The following is a 21,265-nucleotide window of genomic DNA, read 5'->3' on the forward strand; positions in this document are numbered from 1 at the left end:
GGACCAAACCCAGGACTTCCCATTTAGGAAGCATGTGCTCAACCACATGAGCCACATCCCCTTCCCTTATTTTAAAAAGTTGTTCAAATAGATAATCTACAGGATTTTATAAACTGTCAACCATAAATTATTTATTCATTTTATTTTTTAATCAAGTTATTTCTGTTAGACTGCAGAAGTGTTTGGTATTATACAAAACTCTTTGTATCGACTTTGTTTGTGGATATATATATATATATGTCTGTCCCGAATGTGTTTACCTATACATCTATACTTGTTTTTATTTGCTTTGTTGTAGTTTTGAATGATTTCAAAAAATAATAAATGGTAAGAAAAATAAAACAATAATCAGTTATATCATGAGAAGCGATAGCCCCAGCAGATGTCTCTAGAGTTAACCATTTTAATAGGTCAGTATGGACTTTTCCAAAAGTTACTGAATTAACTTAAGTATATATATACCTATTTTAAAGTGAGTACAACAATACTCTTTATCTTATTAACCAGCTTCCCATTTCATTTTTATTTTTCATTAACCCCTTTCATTAACATTCTTGTTAACATATTGTACCCTTGGCTATATTCTCACTATTCCATAATACTTACATGACATATTCTTTTTAACCAACCCATTATGTAATATACATTTATATTTCCTTTTATTATTTTACAGAGCATGAGCAATGGAAATGTGTGTGCCTATATACTTGAACAATTGTATGCTTAATTCTTTGTGACATTGTCCTAAAAGTGGAATGGCTAAAACATTACTACTCATGCCCTATGTTTTTTTCTCAAATTTCTATAGCATTGTAATTCCAAGTAACAATATGTTTAATTGCACTTTTTCCTTGTTTCTCAACAAACCCTATATTAGCAATGAACAAAAAATTTGACAGCCAACACAATATCTTGTATTTTCTTTGTATTATTCTGATCACTAAAGTGACTGAAGAACTGTTAATAATATTTTAACTGCTTGGCCTTCCTCAACTTTGAATTTTTTTCAGTTCATTCACCCATTTTCTCTAATTTCCCATTTGCTTTTTCTTATAGATTTGTAGAGATTCTTTGCACAATAATGATACAGTGGTTATATAATGTTCTGACTTATTAATTTGTATGTATTTTTATGGAGACTTTAAAAATATAGCTTTTTATTTCTATTATTATATAATCTATGCAATATTTTAGTGCTTCTCTGTTTGCATATTACTTTAGAAACTATTATTCATCAGAATTTAAAAAAATAATTCCTTCTTTTTTTTGCTTTTGAAGGAATTTCAAGCTCTCAAACTTTTATTAAAATTATAATACAAAACAGTAAAGGATGGACTCTGAAGAAATGTTTTCCCAACCTGTTGTCCTCATATTAGCTTTTCCAATAGAGGTTGCTGGAGGAAACTGAAAGACCAGGGCAAGAGAAAAGCACTTTCCTTCTTCCTTATCTTCTTTGTGTGTGCTGTTTCTCTGCACAGCAGCCAAAGACCCAGCTGGGAAGGGCTGGGACTGCATTGCCACTGCATTGCCACTGGCTGGCACTCATTGGCAAGGTCACTATCAGCCATGGGTAGGCTGCCCCTTCAAACCTGCTGTTGTCCAAGCTTTGAATCCTGGGATTTCACCACCAAGCATGGGAATTCTCTTCCAAGCTAACTGTGGCTCACATCCAATGGCTCGTTTCTTTGACAGAGGTAGATTGCTTGCTCCTCTTGTCACTATTTTTCTTCTCAGAGGTCAGAAGCTCAGCCTTGTGGTAAACTACTCTTTCGAATTTCTAATTCCTTACTTTTTCAATCTCCCACAGTCATCGAAGTAGATAACTTCTAAAATTCCAATTTTGGTGACCTTTAGAGATCTCTGTCAATACTTTCAGCAGTCAGTCACCTTTTACTAGGAAACAATTTACTTTATACTCTTTTCCTTTCCACATTACTGGTGTGATTTCTATCTCCTGGAAGGAACTTTGCCACTAGAGTTATTTATTTATTTATTTTGTTTTGATTGATTGTTAGTTTCCTTCTATATATCTGTAATTTATGTTGCTTTGGGAAAGTTGCTAGCTTTTTTTCCCCATATGTGCGTGGTCTGTTTTTGCTTGTTTTTCTTTTGTTTTATTTGTTTCCTGACCCCCCAAGTGGAGAGCAATGTTTTTCAACAGCAAGTATTGAAGGGTCAAGTCTTTCCTCATTGATGTGGAAGGCACATTTTTAGTTAATAGACATCTCAAAACTGTATTTTCTTGTTCTGTTCAATTAATTTTGGAGCACCAGTACCAAGCTGCTTCCCTTTGCTTCCCTTTTTTGTACATGTATTTTGAGGCATTTAACCCATATAACCCAGACTTCCATTGGAACAAACACAAAAACAAAAAATTTTGACCAGAAGGAATACTAACACATGATCAAAAATTATTTTTAAAAAGATTTTTAAAAATCTCAAATATACTCCTAAAAACACACTTCTATTATTCATCTCTTTGTTCCCTATCCAGACAAGAAGTATTGTTGCTGGTAATTTTCTGGACAATATTAACTCTTTCTTCATCATATCAGTGGGGGAAATGGTGGAATTTAATCTGCATTGTTCTTTCAAGGATAAGACTTTTTTTCATAGTTAGAACTGATTTTGATAGAATTGTTTTGAGTTTTCTGAAAGGGCAATTGTTCAGCTTGTTGGCATTTCCTTTTGGAGAGAACTGATAACTCTGAACACAATATGTAGTTATTCCCATGATTCATCATTATTTAGAATGTCCACTCAAGAAATTCTGCTAGTTCTTAAAACAGTCTTTACCTTAATTTCTGGCATAAAGTTAGTCCGCATTTAAGGCATATTCCCTAGATCATCCCATATCTAATTTGCCTCTAATTGGACATCTTTATGAAACTATTTCCTAAACCCATAGGATACCGATAAAATTTAAAAAGTAAACTATTTCAAGGAAGCTCAATATACACCCTTAAGAAGTTACCTTCTTTTTTATTTGAGAAGCTGTGAGTTAACAAAACAAGCATGCCTGCCTTGTGGAGTTCCCTTACTGCATGCACTGTATTATATGAACCTGTAGAAACTGTAAATATGTAGTCCCATAGAGATACTCCCTTTGCAATTAATAATTCCTAAGGTATCCAGAAGAGACCAAAGAAGTCAAAACATCATACATCTTTCAAGAAATGAATTACAAAAACTACAATTAACACTTTTTATACTTTGACTGCCAAGTATCTGAAACTCTTTCCTATATATGTTGAATTTGCATCATATAGGAATTGGTAAGAGTAAAGCACCCCTTACACTGTAGAAGGCAAATACACTTATTTATTAGACTGCATTAATGTTCCCAATTATCCAGTGCCCTCCCTATAAAAGTCTTATACATCGCTGCCTATTGCTATGCTACTTTAAGTGCCTCTCTTTGGGAGGAGTTTAATTTCCTGCCCCATTAACATCACACTCAGCAATGCAACTTGCTTTCATCAATGAAATGTGAACAAAAATAATTGCATGCAATATCAGAGCAGAAGCTTCCACAGCAACTATATAATTCTGCTCTTTCTCCTTAGGTCCTAAAATGAGAGTGCACAAGGAGTAGAAACTCAGTTAACACATATCTGTCAAGTAAAGGAAATAAGAAAGATGTATTTTTAAAGTTGGGGATTTGTATTTACTGCAGCAGCATCTGAAGGAAGCCAAACAATGCCTCCAGGGGCCCACCTAGGATATGAGCAAGTTGAATAACTTTCACCCATTGGAAGTACCTATTTCAGAGAAGAAACAGGGAGCTAGTGACTAAGGAATGGATTAGTAGAGAACATTTTCCAGAATCAAAAATATCTATTGTTTGATGTTGGCAACAGAAACAGCAGTTCAAGCAGTGCTGTAAATTATTTACCGGCAGTGGGACAAACACTGGACCTGTGGTAAGGATTTGGCTGCAGAACTAGCTGCCATCTAGCCTCTGTTTTTCTGCTCTAGCATCCCATGTAGTTCTGTGAGCTAACCAGCAAACTCTGTTCTTAAATCAGCCAGTTATTTTCTGAACCTTCCAAATAAACACAAGATATTTTAGAAGGGATGCAGGCAATTATTCAGGGAAATGAAAATGATCCATTGATTGTCTAGTCAGGTTTATCTGAAGGCATTTTAAATCCCACTGCTCTTATTGGGTGATTCTCAGGCATCTTAGCCTGTAGTGAAAAAACAAACAAACAATTGAATTGTAAGTTGTGATCACCCAGAAGAAAGTGTACATTGAAAACCAAGGTTTAAAAGATTGAATGACCACTTTCAGAGAACAGTGTGCAGGGCATAAAATATGTAAGGACTATGAGATGTGGGAATTCTTCTAAGTGTTGAACTGCTTGAAAAAAATAAAATAAAATAAAAGGTAAATTTCCTAAATATCCTACTCATGGCAAGGGCTGAAGCCCAGAGGCATTTTAGTACTACACTGTAAAACTACTTATTGTTTGCAGCAGCTGGGCTTCAACAAATGAGACTAAATACAAAATACAAATTTGTGAGATGCCAAACTACAAATTTGGTTAGATTTGTATTATACGACATCATGGAGGATTCACAAAAACATTAAGTTAATAAAAAATATAAGGATAATATTAAGAAGGATGAAATGAGTAAGAAGTAAAACAAAAAAACTCTTGTAGTTTAATATAAGGGCAAAACTTCATGACCTTGGATTTGACAATGGATTCTTAGGTATTTTGTTGCAAGGGCAACAAAAGAAACAATAGATAAATTGAATTTCATCAAAATTACAAACTTTTATGCTTCAAAGGACATTATCAATAAAGAGAGAAGGCATCCTACAGAACAGGAAACAGAGTTGTTAACCATATATATGATAAGGGATTAATATCCAGAATAGCTAAAGAAAATTTATAATGCAACAACAAAAGGACAAATAAGCAAAAAAAAAAAAAAAAAAACTAAACAAAACACACACAAACACACCAAAAGCCTGGCCATGCATATAGGGTTTGTAAAAATGTTCAGATGTTCATTCGGTATTAAAACAGTAAGCAGAGATTCACATGTCAACTGGGGGAGTGCTGGGTTCCCATCCTAGGGAGCACTGCTGGATTCCCTAGTGGAATGTCAACAATATCCCAAGTGCTAGAGCAATGACCAGTGAAGAAGGATGGTCCATGATGGGTCCTTGATACTGATGACTATGCTCATGAGCCTGTTGCACTTGAAATTTCAAACTTGGCCTAGTGTTGCAGGGTGGCTAAAAGTTACCTCCTGAAAACCTCCATGTTGCTGAAATGTGGCCACTTTTAAGCCAAACTCAGCATATAAATGTATTACCTTACCCTCAGCATGGGACATGACTCATGGGGATGAGCCTCCCTGTGTGGGATCGAAGCCCCCTCTCAGTTGAGAGGTGGAGTGGGCATTGCCATGTCAGGGTCCTCAGGATGGGGGAATAAAATATGAATTACAGTGGACTCACTGGTATTCTACTATAGAATTATTGTGACTCTAGCAATTGATGTGGAGAGAGTGGCCATGGGAATTGCTGAAGGCAGGGAGAGGGAAGAAGAGGTATAATATGGGGGCATTTTCAGGACTTGGATTTTTCCTGAATGGTATTGCTGGGACAGATGTAGGACATTATACATTCACTGCCATAATCTACTGAATGGGCTGTGAGAGAGTATTAACTACAATGTAAACCATAATCCATGTTGTGTAATAGTGCTCAAAAATGTATTCAACAAATGCAATGAATGTACATGCTAATGAAACAAGTTGTTGATGTAAGAAAAGTGGAGGGTGTGAGAAGTGGGACACATGGGAATGGCCTATAATTTTTTTTAATTCATTTTTTAAAAACTATTACATTAAAAAAATATGAAGTCCCATTCAACCCCACCGCCCCACCCCCCACTCCCCCAACAGCAATATTCTCTCCCATCATCATGACACATCCATTGCATATGGTAAGTACATCTCTGGGCATCGCTGCACCTCATGGTCAATAGTCCACATCATAGCCCATACTCTCCCACGTTCCATCCAGTGGGCCCTGGGGGGATCTACAATGTCCCATAATTGTCCGTGAAGCACCACCCAGGACAATTCCAAGTCCCAAAAACGCCTCCACATCTCATCTCTTCCTCCCATTCCCCGCACCCAGCAGCCACCATGTCCACTTTTCCCACACCAATGCCACATTTTCTCTGTGGACCTTGGCTTGGTTGTGTCCATTCCACATCTATGTCAAGATGGGGCTTAGATTCCACATGGATACTGGATGCAATCTTCCTGCTTTCAGTTGTAGGCACTCTAGGCTCCATGGTGTGGTGGTTGACCTTCTTCAACTCCATGTTAGCTGAGTGGGGTAAGTCCATTAAATCAGAGTGTAGGAGTTGAAGTCTGTTGAGGTTCAGGGCCTGGCTATCATATTGTCAGTCCAGAGATTCAAATCGCCTAGATATATCTTAAACCCCAGCACCAACTACAATTCCAGTAAAGTAGCATGAAAGTCTTGTGAAAAGAGATTCCATCTGAGTCCAGTTCCATCACGCAGAAACACCAACTCCAAAGAAGGGCCAACTGACATGGCAGTGAACCCCATCTGCCATGACCATAGAACCCGTGGGTCTCTTTAGCCCTCAAAAGAACCAATACCTGGGGTTGTATCTACTTTATCTGTCTCCGAGACTCTGCTCAGGTGTGCATAAGGGCAATCCTTCTGACAACCTCCAGACTCTTTTTTAGAGGTTCATAGCCATATAAACTCATTTCTCCTTTCCATTTCCCCCTTACATTAGGTCAAACAGCATTTAAACTCCTGTTATTATATGTAGACACCTCCTATAATTTTTAATGTAACATTTTGTGTATCTAAGTATCTTTTAAAAATAAATAAAATATATTTTAAAAATAAAACAAATGGGCAAAAGGGGAAGTGGCTGTGGCTCAATCAGATGAGATCCTGTCTACCATTTGGGAGGAACTGGGATCACATCCCAGGGCCTCCTTGTGAAGGCAGGTTGGCTCGCATGCTGTGGAGTGCCACCCAGCCTACAGGTGCCATGGAAGGCCAACTCAGCAAGGTGACACAATAAAAAGAAGGGAGACAAGTGAGAACACAGAAGAGCCCACAGCGAATGGACACAGAGAGCAGACGGCACACACACACACATACAAGCTGCAAGGGGCGGGGGGGGGGAATAAAAAAAATTGGGCAAAGGATTTGAATAGACTTTTTTTCCATAGAGGATACACATATTACCAATAAGCTTATTAAAAGATGTTCAAACCCATTAGCCATTAAGGAAATATAGATAAAAAACACAATGAGATACCACTTCATACACATAATCATGGATATTACTAAAAAAATGGAAAATAACAAGTATTGAGGAGGTTGCTGGAGAAAGTGGAAATATAGTGCATTATTATTGCAAATATTAAATGGTTCAGCTGCTGTGGAAATCAATATGGTAGTTCTTTAAAAAGTTAAATATAGAATTCTTATATAACCCAATACTTCCATTCCTAATTATATATATATACAAAGAAAGTGAAGACAGGGACTCAGATATTTGTGCATCAATGCTCACAGCAGTATTTTTCAAAATAGTCAGAAGGTAGAAACAACCCAACCAATGAACGGGTAAATAAAATGTGTTACGTACAGATAATGGAATATTATTCCACCATAAGAAGAAATGAACTTGTGAGACAGTCTGCGACATGGATGAAACTTGAAACATTATGCTGAATGAAATAAGCAAGGCACATAAGAACAAACACTATATGATATCACGTCTATGATATCTCTAGAAAAAGAAAATTCAGAGAGACAGAAAGTAGAGGTTTCTACCTAAAGGATATAGGATGCATGTGTGGTAGTGTGTATGTGTGTATGTGTGGTAGTATGGTATGGTGTAGGTATGGTAATTTCTCCTTGACAGAAATATGTGAATAAAAATTAATGATCAAAAGTTAACCTAACCCTTATATACTCTACATAAAAACTAAATTTAAAGAGACCATAGAACTAGATGTAAGAGCAAAGATAATAAAAGTTCTAAAAGAAAACAGAGGAGAAAAATCTTTGCAAAACCATGTAAGGCGGAGATTTTTTAGATATGAAACACTATCTATTAAAGAAAACTATTGATAAATTGGATTCCATCAAAACTAAAAATGTCTTCTCTTCAAAAGAGTCTGTTAAGAAAAGGAATAGAATAGATGGAAGAGGGGATATTTAAGGGCAATGGAAGTGTTCTGCATGATCTTGGATACAGGCCATGTTGAATTTCATCAAACATTTATAAAAGTGAATGGTCTAAAGTATAAACAATAACATAAACCATTGACAATGGTTAGTAACTATATTTCAGTATTTGTACATCAGTTGTAACTTATGTGAAAAGTTTATTAATATGGGAAGGGAGAAAAGGGGGAGGAGGTTGGATATATGGGAGTTACCTTTATTCTACATGTTACTTTACTGTGACCTAAAATTTCTTTGAAGAAAAATTTTTTTCTTCTTGATAAAAGTAAGACTCTAGGGGAAAAAATGGAAGAAAATGCCACTGTACATACAGGACAACAGATAATACAATGATGAAAGACAAAATGGCAAACATTTTAAAAATATCTTTCATTTTTTTAATATCTCATTTTTTACTTTTAGTTTTTCTAAATTTTTGTGTATTTTATTTCTTATGTTTAAACTTATCATTATTATCTCATTTTCCTATGTGTTGTATTTGGTGATATTCTTGGTCTCAGTTTTGAAGAAGTTTTGGATCACAGAGGGTCACAGCTATGGCAGGATAGGATCATTGGTGTAGGTGTCAGTGGTGGGGGATACATGGAAAAAAGTTCACCTGGGCATACATTTAAGATATATAAATGTGTTCAAGTGTTCATGGGACATTGCTACATTGGGGAGAGATTTAGACAACAACTGAAAGAATATTGAGTTCTCCAGCCTGGTGAGCTCTGCCACATTCTCTAATGGAACAGCAACAATACCCCAAGTACGGGGGCAATGACTAGTGAAGAAGGATGGTACACTGATAGGCCATTGATATTGATGACTATGCTCATGAGCCTTTGCTCTTGAAATTGCAGCTTAGCCTAGTTTTGTAGGGTGCCAAAGAGTTACCCTCTGAAAGCCTCCATGTTGCTTAAATGTGCCCTCTCTCTAAGCCAAATACAGCATATAAATGCACTACGTTCCCCCCAGCATAAGACATGATTCCTGGAGATAAGCTTCCCTGTTACCAAAAGATTCCTACCATAGTCTCTATGGCAAAGAGACTTCAAAGTGAATTGGGAGGTTATCAGAGAGGTAATGCTTATACACATCTCAGTAGGATCTCACAGACTGCCAAAGGGGATATTACTCCAAATAGTGGGGCTTTTGAGGGCTCTGGAGACACCCAGGTTGTAGGTTTTGGCAGGTATCTCCAGAGTTTGGTGCCTTAGCAGTCAGCCCTACTTTGGAGTTTGTGCTCCCAAATGTGACAGGGTTGGACTCAGTTGTGACTTCTCTACACATGCATCTTCTGTCCCTTTTATTTAAACCTATAATTGGGGTTGGATTTGGTAGGTATATGTGCAAGAGAATTCAATCTCTGGTCTGTCCATCTGTCAGCTGGCACTGAGCCTCAGCAGAGTTACAGTACTTACTCTCCAGTTCATTGGACTCACCCAGGAAAACTAACAAGGAGGTGAGACTGGCCAACGACCATGCCAAGGAACTGAAAGAATCTACAGCTGCAAGCAAGAGAGTTCCATCCATCAACAATGTGGGATTAAAGCCCCCTCTCAATTAGCAGTGGACTGGGCATCAACATCTCAGAATCCTCAGGATTGGGGAATAAAATATGGACCAGAGTGGATTTACTGGTATTCTACTATAGACTTATTGGGATTCTAGCAATGGAAGAAATTATATTACTGATGTGGAGACAGTGGCCACTAGAGGTGCTGAAATCAGGGATAGGGAAAAAGAGGTATAATATGGGTTTATTTTCAGAAATTGGAATTGTCCTGAGTGACATTGTAATTATAGATACAGGCCTTAATAATCCTGTCATAACCTACAGAGTTGGGTGGGAGAGAGTGTAAACTACGAAGTAAACCATAATTCATGCTTAGTGGCAATGTTCCAAAATGTGTTCATCAATTACAATGAATGTACCATACTATGAAAGAAGTTGTTAATGTGGGGAAAAGTGGGAGGTGTAGGGAGTGCTGCATATGGGAGTCCCTTATTTTTTTTTATGTACAATTTTATGTAATCTAAGTATCTTTTAAAATAATTAAATATAAATATAAAAAGAAAAAAAAGAAAATTAAAAAGACAAAGCTGATTGGGAGAAATTATTTACAATATATATGTATCAGAAATGACATATCTAAATAAAAGGGATCCAGTTTTGAGTTAAAGAAAGAGCAAGACTAATCTACAAATCTATGGTAATACAAGTCAAAATAGAGGTTGCCTATGGGTATAGGGATTGATTTGAACCATGATGAGGAAAAGTTCTGGGATAATGGGAATGATATATGTCTTGATTCGGGTAGTGGTTAGAGGGTAAAAGCATTTATTAAAACTGATTGCCTTATGCATTTAAAATCTATGCATTTATATATATATATATATATATATATATATATATATATATATATATATATATATATAATTTTATTTCAATTAGGAAATAATTGCATTCAATTTCCAAAAGCAGTAGTGGCAAAGGCTTTGGTAAATAAACTTGGGTCCAGTGTAGCATGTTTGAGTTATGATATCTGTGTTTAGTTATTGGGACCACTAAGCTACTTGCCATCAGCAGTGGGAGTTCCTCTAGCTATGTAACCTCTTAGAGTCCAGGGTACAGTATACTCTTTTAATACAACTGCTTTTCCTTAAATTGTATATAAATGTATGCTCCTGTTTGACATGGAAATTCTGAGTTTCAAGAGTGAATTTTGGACCAAAGATTGTATTAACAACAAATCCTCAAGATAATTGGGATAATCTTGATGGGTTACCTTGCCAAATCAGGACTGACAGCTGTAAACATTAACTTTAAAAATGAAGGGAATTTTAGGACTCAATATTCTGCTCATGCCATAAAATTGTGAAATACGAAATACAGTTATGAGATAATGTGTCCTTTGATGGAAAATATTTGAAGGACATTGCAATCATTATTACAGAACTTTTTAAATGTCATTTCTTAGAATTATTATTATTATTTTTTATCCCCTCCCCCCCATTTCTGGCTTTTTGCATGCTGTCTGCTCTCTCTATTTGCTGTGCTTTCTTTTGTGTCTGCATTTATTTATTTAATTTCCCCTCCTCCCTTGCAGCTTGCTTGCTGTCTGCTCTCTGTGTCCATTCACTGCACACTTTTCTGTGTTTTTGCTTGTCTCCCTTTTTTGTTGTGTCACCTTGCTGAGTCGGCTGTCTGTGGCACTTGTGGGCCTGGTGGTGCTCCATGGAGTTTGTGGGAGAGGTGGTGCTCTGTGGTGTCTGTAGGTTGGGTGGTGCTCCGCAGTTAGTGGGTAAGACTGCCTTCACAGGGAGGCCCCAGGACATGAACCCAGGGCCTCCCATATGGTAGATGGGAGCCCAACTGATTGAGCCACAGCTGCTTCCCTGTTTGAATTAATTTTTTCCAGTTTGCTTTTCATTTTCTTTTCCATTTGAATTCAAGATTGACCTGTCAAATATAGAAGCTACCTTTTGAAATTTTTTTCTTCATGTTTTGTTATTACAGAAGTATTAAAGTATTAAAAGAAGCATTACACATTTAGAAGATAGAATCCCTTGAGCTTCCCCTTCAATTTTCAAAACAGCAATGATGAGTCTCTTACTTCTGCTAACTGTCAGAGAAAACTCTATTCTTTTAAAGGGCTCTTATGATTATATTCGGCACACCTGGATAATTTTCCTTTTGTTTAACTCAAAGTCAATTGATTCCTAACCTGAATTTACATCTGCAAAATTCCTTTATTTTGTAATATCATGTAATCCTAGGCATGATAATTATTTTATTCACATTTGTGAGAAAGAGGGAGGAAGAATTTGATCAGTCATCTGCTTACCACATTATTAGAGCTTGAATTTAGTCAAAGAATTTAGAATTCTTTTCAGGTATACTATTTTGGCAATGGATTATATTGGATTTTCAAAGATGAGTTCATTGTGTGTAAAAACAATTACATGATGGTAACGTTTTCTCATGAACTATAAAATAAACTACTAATACATGTTAGTAATAATGGGGGTTGTATGGAAAAAAGAATAACAAATATAAGCTATAAACCACAGTTAGTATTAACATTTTGCTGATGTCCTTTTATAATCTATAACAAATGGCCCACAACAATGCAAGTTGTTGGTGGAGGTTTGTTGTATGGGAAAACTGCATGCTATGCATGATTTTTTTATAAGACCACAAGTCTTCTAATAAAAAATATATATTAAAAAACAATTAGATGTCTCCTTTATAATTTCTATAATTTCCTCTTTTGTTTTGCATTACTATGTCTATGACTTGAAAATTAATGATGAAATTTGATATCCTTTTCTTTATTTTTCTCTAATAAAAATGCTATATAATATTGTTTTATGAATATGGAATCACTGTAGTTTTTTAAGTTAAAGAAATTATCTACATTAATAATTTTATGATTAGTAGATATTGAAATTTGTTAAACACTTTTAACATATGAAGGTGTTATTACATGCTCTTATACCTTAACTTTGTTAATGTTAAAATATATGTCAATTTATATTTGCTTTGCATTGACACACAAGGATATTTTAACATATTTCTAAAATTTATGTCAAGCAATCCAATTTCACTGATGATGACTCAAATTAGAGAATAATAAAGATAGAAAAAGTGCTAAGCATGTAATATATTTATCCCCAAACAACCCTAACTTGCACACAATACATATTTTAATTATTTTTGGCCTCAAAAATTCATAAAATCAAATTTACAAACTATTAAAAAAAAGGAAAAAAGAAAAACCCTATTTAGTAATAACTATATAATATTTTCTATGTTAAAATTAAAGAAATATATATTTTTACTACATTAATGAAGATGAAAAATTTTTTAAGTAACTCTGAATGAAACATTTCATTTATGAATCTTGGGGGATAACTGATATGACCTAAGCATACTGAGCAAACTTACAAAGATAGGCTACTAGGAAACAGAAAGGCAGGTGAGCCAATGCTCAATTTGGAAAGAAATTTTGACATGGTGGAAAGGGTAGTTTGGCAGTGGATGGAGGGGAAAGGGTGCAGAAATGTGAGCGGTGTCTACAGTGCTAGAGTTTGAAAGTGACCAGGACTGGGGGCGGGGGGAGGGGGGAGGAGGAGAGGGAGGTGGACTATCAGCGGAACCAGGGGAGGGCTGGAGGAAGGAAAAGGTGTACTCTGGGAAGGTGGTCTGTGGTCAAAAATAAATTTGGGAGAATGTTCTTTTGGCAAATATGGCAGGAGAATGATTCTGTGGAATATAAATGTTTTCATCTTGTCATAGGCTGCTATCTCATTTGGTGGAGACCAACACAATAAACAACAACAACAAAAAATTAAACTCCCATCCTGGGAAGTCTTACTAGGTTCTCAAAGAGAGAGACAAGACTCTTTTGAGTACATGGGCAGTACTTAATAAAAGAAAACAGATTAATTTGTCAGGTCATCAATTTTAATGCATTTAACTATGAACATTATTCCTGACAAATTAAAATTCAGGAGTTACCATAGATTCTGGGAGTTGGAGAGGGAAAATTAGGTGGAACATAGTGAATTTTTAGGGCATGGAAATTGTTCTACATCATTATGCAATGATAGATATAGACCATTATACATATTGTCAAAGCCTATACAATTGTACAGAACAAAGTGTAAACCATAATGTAAACTATTGACCATGTTTAGTAGCAATGCTTTAATATTTGTTCATCAGTTATAAAAAAATGTATTCTAATCATGTAAGATGTTATTTATAGGGGGAAACGTGAGAGGGAGAGTGGTCAGAGTTTTGGGACTTCTCTATATTTTCTTTGTTACTTTTCTGTAACCAAAAGCTTCTTTGAAATTAAGGTGGAAGAAAAAAAAAGAAAGCACTGGGGGAACATACAGAAGAAATTGTAAATGTACATAAAAGATAACAGATCTTATGATGATGAAAGGTAAAATACAAGGAACTTTGGGAGGTTTCGAGTTACAGAAAATTTACAGCAGGGGCCAGTCACTGGTGCAGGGTGTCAGTGGTAGGGGCATGTGTGGGAAGGGTGCACATGGGGCAAGCTGCTATGAAATTTTAATGTGTTCATGTGGTTATGTAGTGTTATCTCAGTCAGTGGGGACCCACACAATAACCAGCAAAATATTAAATTTCCATCCTGGGGAATCCTGCTACATTCTCTAACAGAGTGACAAGAATCTCTAGAGTTCATAGACAGCACCTAGTGAAAGAAGACAGACCAATATACCTTGATATTAATGTTTATATTTATGAATCTTATTTTTGTGAAATTGAAACTTAGCCTAGTAATATTTATTGTTTAAGAGTTACCTCCTGGAAACTTCCTTGTTCCTTAAATGTGGTTTCTCTCTAAGCCATACTCAGCATGTAAATGCACTACCTTACCCCCAGTGTGGGACATGATTCCTGGGGATGAGCCTCCCTGGCACTTAGGGGTTATTACCAAGCACAAGGTAGTGATGCATTTGGAAAAACACCTTGACCAAAAGGGTGAAATATTAAATAATAATAACAAGTTTTGTTTATGGCTAAGAGATTTCAAAGTGAGTGGGGAGGTCACTTTAAGCTTATGTACATCTCAGGAGGATCTCACTAAGTGCTGCAGTAAACCAAGTCTCAAGCATGGGCACTCCTGAGGGTTTTAGAGACATTGGTACACTATAGGTAGGGTACACAACCCCAGGAAATTGTCATCCTATCAGTGTACCTTAGCTTGGAATATATGTTAACCTATTCCCCCAATGTAAGAGAATTAGACTCATTTATAAGTTCCCTACACATGGTTCTTATGCCTCTTTTATTTGAACTTCTAATTAGCACCATGCCCATTGAATATATGTACCAGAGACTTAACCTTTCAGCTGTTCATATGACAGTTGATCCCTGAATCTCAGCAGAGTTGCTGCCAACACCTATTTTCCAGTTTATTGGACTTGTCTAGCACAACCAATGGAAAGGATGATGATGGATGTGCCCATCCCCAAAAAAGGATTGCAACTGCAATCCGGACAGCTCCATCCATCTGCCCCATGGGATCTAAGCTAACTCTCAGGTGGAAGCAGAATGATTATCACTATCACCAAATCCTCAAGACTGAGGAAAAACAAATATAAGAGGGAAGTGCAAGCATGGACACTGGTATACATTATTATTCTAGTAAGCAAAGAACTTGTAACATTGATATAAAGACATAGGTCATCAGTTTCTGAGGAGGAGAGGGAAGAAAAGGTGGAACATGGGTCATTTTGGGATTGTTCTGTATGATATTACAATGACAGATAAAGGCCATCATTCATTTTATCAAAACCTATAAAATTGTACAGTACAAAGTGTAAAGCATAATGTGAACTATAGACCATGGTTAAGTAGCAATGCTTCAATATGTATTCATCAATCATAGCAAATGTACCACACTAATGAATGATGCTATTGATAGGGGAAAATGTGAGACAGATGGAGTAGGGTATATGGGAATCCCCTATATTTTCAATGTAACTTTTCTGTAATGTAAAATCTCTTTAAAAATTAATTTAAAAAAAAGAATCTTGGGGGATAATTGCAGAAGAAGTCAAAGTAATATAAAGTAAGTCATTCATATTAGTACAGGTAGATATTAAAGTAGTTGCATGTTGAATAATAATATCAAATGCTGATATATTTTAGAGATCAATAATATATATAAATTCTGACAATTCTAATCAAGTAAATAAAAGTGTGGCAGAGAGAATCATCCATATACAAAAGTATCCAATAAAGCCCTAGTGATAACACATAAAACCTTGAAACATCTCAAATGACCATTTACCATAAACTCCAAAAAACTGAGAGAAATGAAAAACTAAATAGAAAAGGCCTTTACTTTACTTCAATTCTCTTAAGTATACATTTTAACCCTTATATCTAATAGAAGTGTGGCTATTTCATATAAGAGAGAAAATCAGTAGCCTCTCTGAGCATGACTTTCATTAGGCTACTTTCCAAATACCAACGGTTACCCCTTTGGAATATTCCAGAGATGGTAAGAGTGTCATTTATAATTTGTTGTAAGAATTCTCTAAAATAGTCAGATAACACATTATTTAAATAAACTCCAAGACCATCCCATTTCCAAAACTGAAAATCCCCTTCCTATTTTATTTCGCATTTTATATGCAGTCTGGCTTCATGGGCCAAAAGAGAATATCAGAAGTTCTGCAATGCAATAAAATGACAACATTGAGATAAAATGAATAAATGCAGCCTAAAAAATATTGCAGCAACAAGGACATATCTAAGTGTAGACTCCTGCCATAATCAAATTTCAGGTAATAATTAAATATTAATTAATATACTGTCTGATTCCTTCAGAGACTTTTGTGAATAAAATTCAAATTGCCCTCCAGTGGTCACTGGAGTGTTAAAAAGGAAGTAGTCATTGTGAAGTCAGGGATGGTGGATTCCTCTAAGTTCTTGGCTATGTTACACAAAAGAATTTAAGAGTATGTTGGTTTAGTTAGACCAGTAAAAGGAGTTTATTGAGGAATGGAAGAAAAGAACAGAATTACCCATCTAAAGTACAGATGTGGGCTCCTCTAGGCAGAGATAATTTTGGCTTATGGAGCTACCCTTATTAAACCATTAGTCATTTCTGCCCTTCCTAATGTTTGCTGTTTGCTGCCCTGATTGGTTACTCTACCTGTCAGTTCTCAGGGGGCCAATGGTGAGGTGTTTTGATGGTATCTGGGGCTTCTCCTTGACCCTCATACAAATGGGATCTTGTGGCAAGGGTATCACTGGCTTTATTCTTGGCTTCTCGACTGGTTTCATGGCCACGAATCTCATGACCGTGTTTTCTGCCAGGTTTCAGCTAAGACTCATCTTCCCTTTGGCCTAAAGTGACCTGCCTCAATTGATATTTGGAGGACAGCCTTAAGTCATAAAAACAAACAAACAAAAAGTATAAAATCAAATTTCTTTGCTCTTGTGAACCTTAAATTCAGAGACCACAGTTCATTTGTTAAGCTAAAGTCCCTGAATTCTTCTACTACATTTATTTTTTCTTATCAGTCTTAGCAAGAGTGCTTTGGTACCCCAGAAGATTTGGGAACCTTTGAGAAACTGTTACCTGACTGCTTTTCACTGCAATAAGCTTCAGAATTTAAGGTTAATGCAAAGCAATGTAAAGTACTTATTGTGCCTCAGTATGAAACGAATATAAAAGGGTAACAGATCAATAAGAGAATCACTTATGAATCCACATCCAATGAAAAGAGAGAGAGAGGGAGGGAAGACAAGAGAAATAACTCCAAGTAGTTCACTCTGGCAAAACTAGTGCTGTCAAAGAAATGAATAGGGATAGATTTTAAAAGGCCATTATGACAGTAAAGTCCAGCTGGTGATGTCCTTAAAGATAATCTATTCCTGTTTAAGTGAATCTATTTTAGGCAGAAGCTTTTGTTTAAATTACCTTAGTTAAGGGCCTTTCATTAGATTGTGTGACCCAGGATAGGCCTTAAACCTCTTGTAATTGGAGGAATAAAAAGAGCAGATAAAGAAAAAAAAAGTTTCAGAGGCAGAGAGAGACCCAGAACCTGAAAGAAAAGAACCTGGGAGCCAAGGAAGCCACTTTAGTCAGGAGCTGAAAGCAATGAGGCCTGGAGGAGAGCAGGGAGAGGAGTGGATGCCCTAGGTACCTACCTGACTGCCCACAGCTGCAACTGAAGGAGAAAGTGAGTCTGGAGGAGAAGGTGGAGACTGGCAGAGCCACCATTGTGCCCTGCCATGTACTGATCACCCACAACGACAGCTCAGTGAGAAAGCACCCCTGATGATACCTTGATTTGGACATTTTCACAGCCTCAGAGCTGTAAACTTTTAACCTAATAAATCCCATTGTAAAAGCCAACTTATTTCTAGTAAATTGCCCCCAGCAGCTTTTAGAAAACTAAAACAGGCCATCAACCTAGTTCAGTGTTCCATGAGATAATCCATGTCCTATCAAATTAAGTCTCTGGTAACAAGTTAATTTTGGGACTATGCATTTATCATATGTGTGAAAAAATGCATCTATGCAAAAAGTCTGTTTCAATAAAGCTGTGTTAGAGGTATGTTGCCCTCTAGTAAATTTTAAAAATTTGCCTTTTAAGCAGTGCCTTACTGAGAGCCCTTTCTTTTCCTTTTTCAAACCTCATGATTTCCATTTCATTTTATGCCCCAAAGATCTGAGACCTTGAGTTGCTCCATCACTGGATTCACTGGTGATGTTTCCTCCACCATATCTTGAGATGAGAAATTTCAGTCCTCTTCCCATCGTGATATTTCTACTCCCTTTTAATATGGAATTGCTAGACCTGCAAAGCAAAATTCTTAAGTAAAGTTTCTTCCTTATCTTAAGATTATTTATACTACAGAATTGTCCTCAATTAGATACCTGAGTTAAAGCTCTAATTGAAGTTCTTGAAACTTATGTCCCAGGACTCCTATTTGTTGCCAGGACAGAATGGCTTCTTTCCTTTACTTGTTCTTTTCTATCTGCTCCAGATACTTGTTTTCCTAATATGCTCTTCCAAATTTGGCATTTCTAGGTCCCTCATCGTGACAGAGATTAAATCAAAGCCTTATGTTTCTTCCAGAAGCATCCATTATTTACATAACTCTTGTATGCTTTTTTCTCCTTCATTTGCTATTTCCATGAAGGGAATAGCTTCCTGTTTATCCAGTTAGAAGCACATTTAATATATAATTATCTTGTCTATATCCCTTTTAATACCTTTCAGTTATATATGTATTTTTAAGATGCTTAATTTTATAATTTGTCTCATATCTTCTTTCAGAGCCCCAGCAATGTATCGCCTTTATATACACCTAGGATTGCTTATACTAATCTTAATCTCAAATGCATATGGACTTTCTAAAATAAGTTGCTATTTCTGTAACCAATCTTTACAGGTGGTTTCCCAATAACAGCTCATAGTATCTTTTGAAGCATTGTAGGCTGCCTCCCAATTATTTTACAGATTCTGTCTCCTAATGCTTCTTACTCTGCAAGATAACACCCACAATTTATACACTATTAGTAAATAAATAGTTTCCCTGTTTGTAACATTCTCTTTAATAGTAATATGGCTTAGCATGTCCTTTTTAATTTCCTTTGTTTGGAAAATACAATTTAAAACATCAAATATTATTCTAACCACTGATGCTTAAAGGTCATAAAGATAGTTCTTTTCCCATAGTAAGACTTTACCTCAGCTAGGTATATTTAAGAAAAGCTGCACCTGAATAATAAGCTGTGGCAACCTGCACCCTGAGGTCCTGTCTCTGTGGACAGTAATATTGTTAAAGCCCCAGTGCTCTCTGTGCCTTATGCTCTTGCCTCTTTACACAAAACAAATAAACAAACAATCATTTGTGAACAATCCTTCCTTAAACTCTAATCAGCTGCTGAGTTCAAAATACCATGCAAACAGACGAAAGTAATATTGGGAAAAAATAATCACAAATGGAAGAAACTCCCCCACCATTTTCCAGCCTAATATCTCAATTCATCAGAGAAAAGGAGTCATCAAAATTATTCTGAATATGAGCACCATGATCCAGTATCCACCAAATTCTCCCTTTATATAAACTGTGCTCTCTTTAATTTTACACTTTTGTTTTTATTTCTCAACATTCCTAGCCACATTGTTGAGGACTCTGAAGACTTCCAGTAACTAGCACCCATCTTCACTACCCAATCTGTGCTAGAAAACAATGGATTGGTATATGGAGTCATAAAGTTTCAAATTCATAGTTCCGGTGCAGGGTTAGGACAGGACCTGCCATTTAACTCTCTTCCTCTCAGCTCACATGGATTCAGAGGAGCAGAATCTATCCTTTCCCTCCTACCTTCAGTGCTATTATCCCAAAATTGAAGAATTAAATAAGTTACTCTATTTTAGGGATGTGAAAATGGGAAAATGATGGACAGAGGCTAATAGTATGTTTGGGGAAAGACATATTTTTCAGAAAAACCAAGAATGGGAAAAAAGGGAGACAAAGAAATATGTAAATGGAAACCAAAAGGAAGAGAATAAATCAATAGCATAATAGCATTACAGATGACTTAGTTTCCTGGCTTCTTTGACAAGTACCACACAATGGGTTAGCTTAAACAATGGGAATTTATTGACTCGTGGTTTTGAGATTAGAAGTATAAAATTGAGGTTTCAGGAAGGTGATTCTTTCTCCCTGAAGAAGCTTCTGTTCTGGAACCAGCTGCTGGTGAAACTCGGTCTTTGAATTTCCTGTATCATATAGCAGTTCACATGGCTATGTCTTCTCCATTTTCTTCTGGGTTCCACTTACTTGCTGCTTCATACTCTTCCGATAGATTTCTTTCACTATTACTGCATACTTTTTGCTTGTTAAGGGCCCTAGTCATCCAGATTAAGACCCATCCTGCTTCAGTAAGCCACACCTTGATCAAAGTAACCTCTTCAAAAGGCTTCATTAATGGGTTCATACCCACAGAAATAGATTAAAATTAAGAACATGTTTTTCACAGATATATAATTCAACCTACCACAACTAATTTAATATTTTTGATCACAAATACCTAGACTTTGGCAAATGGAGTACAACAATATAAATTATAATTGACAATGTGAGAAAATGGAACCATCCAGGCCATGCTGGTTGAAACCTCAGCTGCATTAATTCTCTGCAGAGCAGTCTGACAGTACTTAAAGAAATTCAGGCTGTTCCTGGCTTACAACCCAACAATTCCATTCCTAAACACTTACTCCAGAGAAATTCACACTTTGATGATGGGTGTTATGTACAAGAATGTCAGAAAATTCTGGGCTTGCAGGAATAAATTGCAGTGGATGCAATTACACAACACTTAGAAAAAATAAATTAGAGGCATAAACAGTACCACATACCGATCTTTAAAAAATGTGGTATTCATTGCAACGTGAATGACGCAGAATCTATAGCATCATATAATTTAT

This window comes from Dasypus novemcinctus, chromosome 2 (genome assembly GCF_030445035.2).
Source record: "Dasypus novemcinctus isolate mDasNov1 chromosome 2, mDasNov1.1.hap2, whole genome shotgun sequence".
NCBI lineage: Eukaryota > Metazoa > Chordata > Mammalia > Cingulata > Dasypodidae > Dasypus > Dasypus novemcinctus.